The 9,511-nt window shown below is 56.7% G+C and overlaps 1 long non-coding RNA gene across 5 annotated transcripts in view; it reads right to left on the bottom strand.

Moving 5' to 3' along the window:
• The window catches only part of LOC106833576 (uncharacterized), a 34,005-nt gene extending 32,503 nt beyond the window's left edge, over positions 1-1,502 (bottom strand). For 2 of the 5 annotated variants that reach the window (XR_011494959.1, XR_011494957.1), the window contains exon 1: positions 1,488-1,502. This is a non-coding gene — a long non-coding RNA (uncharacterized lncRNA). Of the gene's footprint in view, positions 1-546; positions 656-1,128; positions 1,144-1,487 lie in introns of those variants that run through there. The other 3 variants (XR_011494962.1, XR_011494956.1, XR_011494958.1) reach the window with 3 other exon arrangements.
• Positions 1,503-9,511: the final 8,009 nt, after the last annotated feature.

Here is a 9,511-nt window from a genome sequence, read left to right as displayed (position 1 = left end):
CTGGGAAAGGCAGAGAAGAGGACTAAGAACCGGGTGGTACTTCAGGCTCACACCAAGGGCAGGACAATGACAGTATTGCTGCCACTGTTTGAAAATGTGCCAGAACTCCACCCCTCCCATCCCCCACAGGTCCAGTTCCAGAGCTATGGCCTTGGGTCACCTTGAGCTCTCCACTCACAGGAGATACTCAACTGGGGCCATTTCCCTCTGAGTCCTGAGGCCCCCCTGTCTCAGGGCCTGGGTGAGGGAACTGCACAGTCACCGTGTGCTGGCCGGGCGCCCTCCTGCCCCGGCTTACCTCACAGCAGCCCATCAGGAACCACAACCTGGACCCCCACCCCAGCCCCCACAGGCACTTGGCCAGGTTGGTCCCCACCTCCCAGCATGACCCTGGGCACATCTTTAACCTTTCCCAGCCTGCTCTCCTCAACCCCACTTCATAATCAAAACAACTATTGTCAGATTATGACAATGGAAGGCTCTCCACCCAGTGGCCGCCTGGCCCAGCCCTCCTTCAGCTCCTTCAGGCCTCTGCCTGGAGGTCACCTTCACAGTGAGCCGTCCTCTGTGGGACTTGAGTTCCTCAAGGGAGGGGTTTCCCGCTGTTTTGTCATCCACTGGACCCGCAGTCCCTGCCACGTAGCCGACCTCAGTAAATGTGTTGACCAGTCTGTGTATTATAAAGGTCACTCTGTCCACTGTTAGGCTCTCGGTAAATATTTGTGGACAGGCTGAAGGAAGGAACTGAGTTCCCAGGGCAGCCGCAGCTCCACAAACTTGATGACAGGCCCAGCTCTGGGGGTTCTGTCCAGGCCTGGGCGCCCGGGTCAGCAGACAAGGAGAAAGGGGGGCTGCTCCCTGCGGCCCGGGGCCAGCAGCTCCTGTGGAATGTCGGGGCGGCCGCTAAGGAACCAGGGAGCCTGTCTCGGCCAGAGCTGGCAGAAGGCATTTAGGGGAGAGGGCGTCGGGGGTGGAGACTCCCCCGACCCTGATTGCTAAGCCAGAGGAGGAGGTGGGCTAGCCCAGCTGCATTTCATGCTCCCATGTCCTTGGCCCACGTGGGCCAAAAAGAGGGAGAGGAAGCCGGGAGGCGATCCTAAGTTAGGAGAGGGCTTCTCGACATTTCACCTTTGTCTCCCCCGGGGAGTGCAGGGCCTGTGGGCTCTGGGTCCCTGATGCCCTTTCCTGGGGGCCTGCCCCTCCTAGGGCCAGGTGTCAGGCCTCGGGCCATGCCTCCAGAAAATAACTCTGATGGTGTCAGTCCCCTGCATCTGGATCCGGAACTCCCTGCCACATACACCTCCGACTCCTGGGCATCAGGTCCTCGCTGCCCCAGCCCTACTGAACCGCCCCCCTTCCCTGAGCCTTGCCCAAGCTGGCCTCCTGCCTGGAGCCGGCCCCACCCTTCTCCTGCCAACTCCTTCACTGGCTCACGGTCACTTCCCTCTGTCCTGAAGCCCCTGCTCCTAAGTGCTCACCAAACCCACCTGCTCCCCACCCTGTGTTGAGCACCCCTGGCCTGGCTCCCCAGCCCCCAGCAGAGGGAAGGCCTGTGCAACGAGGGGCTGACCGGGTCCCACAAGCCTTGCCTCCCTCGACCACTGCTGTGCTCTACCAGTGGTCCCCAGACCTCCTAGGCTCCTCTGTTCCCGACTAAGCAAGTCCCAGCTTTTGTAGGCCCCGCCTCTGGCCTGTGCCCACCTTGCCAGCCTTTCTCCAAGCCCCACCCATCAGGAATCCTGGTGACAGCTCCTCTGGGCAGGGAGCTGGGCGGTGCTGACATCCACCACCTCCCACCCCTGGGTTTGCACAGCTGGCAGGAAACCCTCTCCCTTCTCCAGGGCCCGCCAGAGCCTCCCTCTTAAACTTGGGGCCCTGCGGATGGGAACGTCCTCAGACCCGAGCCTTGTCTTGTTCCTGCAGTGATCCCACTGGAGCACTGGTTGCTCAGACTGCCCTTGAACCTCTGAAGGAGTGTTTTCTGCTCTGACCCCCCTTGGCCCGCCTGAGTGGCATCCGTGAGCGAGGTGTGTATGGCACCAGGCTTCACCAGGCAGAGCGGAGACCCTCTGAGTGGTTCCATCGGTCCCTGGAGGCTGCTGACCTTGGCACTGTGAGGGAGGCCTGTGCTCTCGCTGGCCAGAGCGTCAGCGGTCACCGCCACCCCGTCCACCACACGCCAAGGTCAAAATGGGCAGGGGACACCGAAGTCCTAGAGAAGAGCTGGGACTATTATTCATCATCTCGCAAATTATATTTATGACAAATAGTTTAAAATAGCTGGAGGGCTCAGTATGGGTGGGAGAGGGAGGTGCTGAGAGAGGGGCCAGGACAGCTGAGAAGGGGGAGGGGGCCTGGGACAGTCAGCTCCTGTGGGCATGGGGCGGACCGCAGGGTGGAGCAGGAGGAAGGTGACTAGTCCCAGGGTGTGCCCACCGCACCTCCTGGATTTCCCCAAATAGCCCTAGTTTTAAATATTTTGACTCGGTTGTCATTCACAGAAAAACAAACAAAAAACTCCAAAGCAGAATCTGTTTTCAGGATGTGGATCCTGATCTTTGGAAAATGTGGGTCTCATCACGATGCAGGGAACCTCGTGGGAAACCCTCTCTCTGCTCTGTCATGGCCCAGAGGGAGCTGGTGGCAGTGAGGAGGCAGGGTGCCGGCTCTGAGAGACCGGGTGGGCATGCAGAGCCAGAACAAAGGCCCCCCAGATTCTGCCCTGCGGGCCAGGCTGCATAGCTCTGGGCGGGAGGTGCCAGCTCACCACCTCTGCAGCTGGGCTGGAGAAGGAAAGGGAGGGCTCAGCTGCCCCCTGCCGGCCGCAGCCGGACCAGCAACCTGTGGGTGCTGACCTTGGCCAACTCACCTCTCCCTTCACTGCCCACTCGTGCCCCCTGGACCCCTGCCAGCCCAAAATTGTCAGCTCAGTAGAGGCAAGCAAAGCAGCTGACCACAGGGCACCAGACGTGCTGCTTAAAACTGAACTTCTGACCCAGGCCTGGCCCTGCCACTCGCTTTGGGTGATGTTGGGTAATCTGCCTGCCTTCTCTGAAAGGTGTGGCTGATTTGGACAGGGAGAAAGTGCCGTGTGGCTTTAAAGCGTCCTCCTGGCCTGGGAGCAGGAGGAGCAGTAAGAATCTGCGCGTCCCTCGGCTCAGGACTGTCCGTGTCCATTAGGCTCAAAGTCACAGGCTTTGCTTGGCTCCCCCACCCTGCCCCCACGCCCTCTCACTCTGCTCCATTCGCCTCTATCTTACTGAGCCTATCAGGGCCTCTCCTCCAGGAAGCCTTCCTTGATAACTGACCCCCCTTCGCCATCTGTTGTCTGTTCCCCTTTGTCTCGTGTTGGATGTAGCCAGCTCATCTGTCAGAGGCATCCTGTCTATATAGAGCGGCTTGTTTCCTGGTCATTTGTGTTCCCATCCCCAGTGTCCCCTGAAAAGCTGAGTAGACTCTGAGCTGACACCCTCTTGGGCAACTTGGTCATTAATTCTGCAACTCCTTGTGTGGGGCACCTAGAACTCCTGCCGCCTGGCGCCGTCACTCCGACCCGCTCCTTCGCAGTTCTGTCTGATGTGTCCCTTGACCTGAGTGGGAAAGCTTTCTCGGCTGCCCTGCTGGAGTTTTCTGAGGTCAGCAGGGCCTCTGGCCCCCTAGGGGTCTCTGATGGGTCAGCACACTGTTGGCCACAGCAGCACAAAGCTCAAGCTCCCCTGCTGTGGACCTGAGCTGGCCTCCTGTGGGCCGCGGTTGCGGCACGAGCTGCCTGTGCCGGTGGCCCAGAGAGGCCAGGATCGGGAAGGCCTGCAGGAGTGTCCCGATGCATAAGTGGCAGAGGAGGACCCAGAAATGCCCCAGCCTCGGGAGGGACAACAGGATTGGCTGTGCTGATTGTTCCAGTGACCTCCGCTACCAGAGTTCTGAAGAGTTAGGGGGTGTCTGGGGGCCTTGAAGAGCCTGTCCCACTACACTGATCCCCAGGGGCAGTCTCGGCAGGGCCTCTTCTGGCCTGGGGGGCCTCTGGAGCCAGGTGCTGGCCAAGCCAGGCCGTGTGCCAGGCTGGCGGGGGTCAGCCTCCTGCTTCTCCCAGCAACCTGAGGGCAGCTGGTATTTCAAAATAACAACCTTTGATGCATTAAAAAGCCCCAAAGAAGACCAAGGCAGTAAACCACGTGGGTGGTATCATGGGTTGAATTTGTGTCACCCCCAAAAGATATGTTAAAGTCCCACCCTTAGAACGTCACCTTAGTTGGACATAGGGTCATTGCCGATGCTGATATAATTAGGGAGGATGAAGTGGGGTGGGGTGGGTCCCTAATCCAATATGGCTGCTGTCCTTATAAGAAGACGGCCAGACACGCACGGGGAGAAGCCAGGTGACGACGAAGCAGAGATCGGATTTATGCAGCTGCAAGCCAAGGAATCCCAGACTGCCAACAAGGCACCGGAAGCTAGGAAGGGGCAAGGACAGATCCCCTACAGCTTTCGGGGGGACCGTGGCCCTGCCGACACCCTGGTTTTGGACTTCTAGCCTCCAAAACTATGAGATTACATTTCCGTCGTTTTAAGCCCCCAGTCTGTGGTACTTTGTTACAGCCGCCCCAGGCAACAAATGCAGGTGGGAACAGGGGTGCGTGGAAATGACCTCTGGAATGTGGGGGGTCTTAAGGGACAAGTGACTCACCAAACCTGTCGTGATGGCACATAGATGCGGCCATCACAGGCTGCAGGCGCTTTCCCATCTGTAACCCAGTGTCACCCCTAACCTCTGTGCTCTGCCCTTGGGATTGGGAAGAAGTCATCAGACAGGCACTGTAGCCCTCAGTAACCTGAAGAAGCAGGTATGACCATCCCCATTTGAGAGAGGTGGAAATGGAGGCCCAGAAAGGTGATATAACTTGCCTAAGGCTATACAGCAGGGAGGGAGGGGGGCTAGACCAGGGGTAGGGTGTTGGCCCTCCAGGAGAGACAGGTCTGTCCCAGAGAGGATGACCATGCAGTCTGACAGGCTAGGGTGAGGGGGATGTGGGCTGGGGGCCTGTTGGGAAGCCAAGTTGGGGAGGGGGTCCAAGAATGCTGAGCAAAGGGGAGACTGCAGGGTGTAGGGCAGGAAGACATTTCCTCTACCCTCTCTGGGTTTGTCTGGCCGGAGAACAAATTACATTCACGTGAGACAGAATAGCAGGAGAAAATTAAACAAAGCTTTATGTTCTGAGGACCATGGCCCGGGGCCTTTCTTCCCGAAGGAAGAAAGGGCACCGAAGAAGTGGGGTGCATAGAGTGGTTATGTACCCCCAAACAGGATGTTTCACATAGGATTGAAATGTCCCTTTTACAATAGTTGTGAGACTGCTCTGTCGGCACAGCAATTGATGGAAAAAGCAGATAGGTCTGCTGTCTCAGTGAACACAGCAGGGTGGCAGGTCTGTTGTCTTGAGCTGGGTGGTCAAAGGTGAGTGCAGCAATCAGTTCCTAGCCTAAGGAAAGATGCTTATCCTTAAGGAAATGCCAATGGGGTTGGGGGGGAGTTGCACCTTTATCTTAAGGCCATTTGTTCTTGCCATAGTAGATGTTTTAAAGCAGATATACAATGCGTGCTCAATGGCCACAGTCAGGCCCTTTTGGGAAAAAAACAAAGTCAGGCTGAATTAGGTTTACACCAAATGGCTTCCTCATGTACTCCAATATATCCTATTGCTTGCCATTTCTATTTGTCAAATGTATACATGGGAAAGGCTCAGGCAAGCCGAGCAACTAGCCAAAATGGCTGAAACCACCACCCTAAATATCATATCCAACTGAAGACAAAGGAGGATGTTGGAGGTGGGGGAAGTCAGTTACAGGAGGTTACCAGACAAGCACAGTAAACAAATGCAGATTTCAGTCCTTGCCTTCCCCATTGATTAAGAGTTTCTAGGGGTAAGGTCATCTCCCCTTCTTCCTGGTACAGAGGGGGAGATATCTTTACAGATGGAGATTTCCTTTACAGTGTAAATGTCTCTTACAAAGGGTAAGTAAATTCTACTTTTCAGTTGCTTTCCCGTGTGCAAAATAACTAGCCCTAAATAATCCTCATGCCAAAGAGACATATCTTGGGGTGGCCAATTCCAGGCCCCCACAAGGGTGTGTTCCAGAAACAAGTGGAGCCAGTATGTCTGGTGGGCAGGGATCAATTCAGCACTTGTGGAGCCTGAAGCTTAAATAATTTTATGGGCCTATGTTAAGAAAAATAATTTTTTAGGGGCCGGCCCCGTGGCCGAGTGGTTGAGTTTGCACACTCTGCTTCAGTGGCCCAGGGTTTCACTGGTTTGGATCCTGGGCATGGACATGGCACCGCTCATCAGGCGTCCCAAATCCCACAACTAGTAGGACCCACAACTAGAATATACAACTATGGACTGGGGGGCTTTGGGGAGAGGAAGAAGAAGGAAAAAAAAAAAGATTGGCAACAGATATTAGCTCAGGTGTCAATCAAAAAAAAATAATAAAGGAAAATAATTTCTTAAATCCTACTTTTTCAGATTTTAGAAAACCATGGAACCCACTGCTGGGCCCTGAAGCCTGACCTTCATTCATTCCAAATGAGTCAGCCTCTGGGCCAGGGCGCGTCTTGTGCAGAGGGTGGGGTGGGGACCAGAGTTCACGTTGCTGACCACCCACTCAGCGCCTGGATTTGGGCTGGTGCCACCTCACGGACATGTGTAAACTAGGGCCCGACCTCGGGGTGCCCATGGGGGAGGCGGTGGGAAAACACCCCAGTGCGCCTGCGAGGAGGAGACCAGGAAGCCCACTCCGAGGGGACCTTCCAGCAGCCACCCTGCTGGCCGCGCAGAGCCGGGCTCCTCACCAGGATGTGGTTCCCAATTGGGCTCCCTCCTTGTCCCTCTTTGGCCATCTGATGGGTGCCTGGAATTAGGATCTTGGGCTTCAGGCCCTCAGAGAACCAAGAGGCATCCCCAGCACGCAGCCTCTCCCCCTTCCCTCTGCCGAGTTGCTCTACAGGCCACAAGGGGACGTTTCCAGGGGTCAGCTGGTCTCTGCTCAGCTGCACCTGGGGCACATGGCCATGGCCAGCATGCAGGCTGTGCAGTGGAGACTGGGCTGGGCCCAGGAGAATGGGGCTGGGGGCTGACACAGAGACGTGGTCGGGGCAGGTGGCGCCCTCTCCTGGTCTCCTGTGCTGGGATGACTGGGCACAGAGCACGAAGGCCCCCCTGGGGGGAGAGTCCACTGACGACCTAAACGGTTAGGGAGACACGTCGTGCACTTAGGGCCGTGAAACAACTGAAGAACTAGCAGTGGAGACCGGGCGGTGGTCCTGGGAGGAGGCCGGGGCAGAGTGAGCCACAGAAAAGGTCGGCCTGACAGGAAGCTCCTGGATGGTGCTGGGAGGGGGTCCCCAAGTCAGCCACATAAGCAGGAAAAGGAAAGGAAATGGATTCTCCCTGGAGCCTCCAGAAAGAATGCAGCCCTGGCGACCCTTTGATCTGAGCCCAGTGGGACTCATTTCTGACCTCTGACCTCCAGAACTGTGAGATAAAGGATGCGGGTCGTTTTAAGCCACTAAGCTTGTGGTCACCTGCTACAGTAGCTCTAGGAAACTACCACAGGTGGTGGAGGCAGACGGGGCCTGGGTAGGACGAGCAGCTCTGGGTCTGCCCGGCCCCAGGCTGTGCCCCCTATCCTACCAGAGGGGGTGTCTCTGCCATCGGCAAGCCCTGGCCTCTCAGGTAGCCCCGCTCTTCCTCCCAGCTTTCCAGACACAGGACATTTAGAGACGATAGTAGCTTACACCCAATAGTCTACACCAGACACTAAGGCACCCCAACAACCCTGTGAGGTGGCTGCTATTATTATTCCCATCTTAAAGGTCAAGAAGTGGAGGCTCAAGGTCAGCGCCTCACATAAGTGGCCATGGTCATGGCATCATGCTTTCTCACCAGCAGAGGACCCCACAGAGGACAAGGCACCACTCACTGTCACCGATGCCTGAGGAGACAGGCCCTAGTCCCAGGATGGTGCTGCTGTGGGGACACATGGCTTGCTCTTTCTAGCTCCGGAAACATCCACAGTGTGAACTCTAACCCCCAAATGGTGACGTGCTGCGTGGCTTCCTGCAGGGCCCACAGCACTCCGGAGGTCAGGTCTGATGCTGTCCTGTCCCCGTCCTGTGCCCCCACCCCCAACAGGACCTGTGGGAAAGAAACTGCCTCCCGGCCGTGCCCAGGGCAAAAAGAGCCCCAAAGAATTGCCCAAACCTCCTGGTTTCTCTGGTCTCTCCCCTGGGGCATTGGCTTCCGGACTGTGCCCTGTGTTCCAGCCCCAGGTGTGAGAAGGAACCTGGACCCACCAGGTCTAACAGGCAGAGAGGGGTGTGGCTGAGGTTAGGGACAGGGACGAAGGTGCCACTGTTGGCTCCTTGTGCCCCTGCCTCCCTACAGAGCTCCTGTTTGTTCCCATTGTGAACTCCAAATCCCTCTTGGGCCTTCGTACCCTGGGAGTCCCTGACCGACCACCAGGACAGGAGAGCTTCACCCGGGTTCTCCATCAACGCTCAGCCGGGCGAGCCCGGAGGGCCGCATCCCTTGATGCAGAGTTAACAGCAACCACGCAGCCTGTCATCAACTCCCAGGCTGTAATTAACACTCTCGTTACTCCATGTCATAAACCGCACCAAAGTCTGCTGGAAACTGATTTTATTATTAATAAATCACGTGATATAAAAGAATGAGAATATTCAAAGGGCACTTAGTAAAATCCTGCTTTGTCCCAAAGGGCAGGCAGAAAAGGTTAAGGCACAATGGATGCTTAGAAAACAGGAGAAAGAGGCTGAAGAATAAAAACAAGTGATTTGTGTGTACACACAGACACCCCACATACAGGCTGCCATCAGCACATCGGATAAGAATTCACCTGGAATCAAAACAGTGAGTGGGAGGAGAGACCCAGAGGGCTGGGAGTGGACGGGCTGGGCAGCTAGTGATGTCGAGTGACGCCAGGAGGGCAGACCAGAGGTCCTCTGGCTGCGACATTCCAAAAGGCCAGGGACACCTATTTATTATGACAAATAACAAAGTCCCTGCTGCTGGAAGACAAGCCCACCTCAAAACATCTGGAGTGTTCAAAAGTCACCAAAGGGAGGAGGAGGTGAGTGGGCTCTGGCATCTGGAGACAAGAGGTTCTCGTTTCCTCTCCCACGGTTCTCCGCTGGGAGCGGGAGACAAAGCAAAGCCCTGTGCTGAGCCAGCGTTTCTTTCCGGGGGGGGCGGGGGGGGAAGCCCCAGGCGCGCCCGTGAGACCCACCACGGAGGAGCCCGCTCCTGGGCCAGCCACAACCCGCGCCACATCAACCTCCTACCTCATCCATGCTCTCATGGTGGGACTGCCCCAGGCATGGGTGGCCCAGGGTCAGGCCAGATGGAAACCACACCGCTGTCTCCGGGGGAAAGCCAGCAGCTGAGACAGCCGGCATTCTCTTGAGTTGCCCCAGAGTTCACAGGCTTCACGG

Source organism: Equus asinus, chromosome 17, assembly GCF_041296235.1.
Source record: "Equus asinus isolate D_3611 breed Donkey chromosome 17, EquAss-T2T_v2, whole genome shotgun sequence".
In the NCBI taxonomy this organism is placed as follows: Eukaryota; Metazoa; Chordata; class Mammalia; order Perissodactyla; family Equidae; genus Equus; species Equus asinus.
The sequence above is the reverse complement of the archived record's forward strand: the minus strand, read 5'-3'. Positions and strand labels throughout refer to the sequence as shown.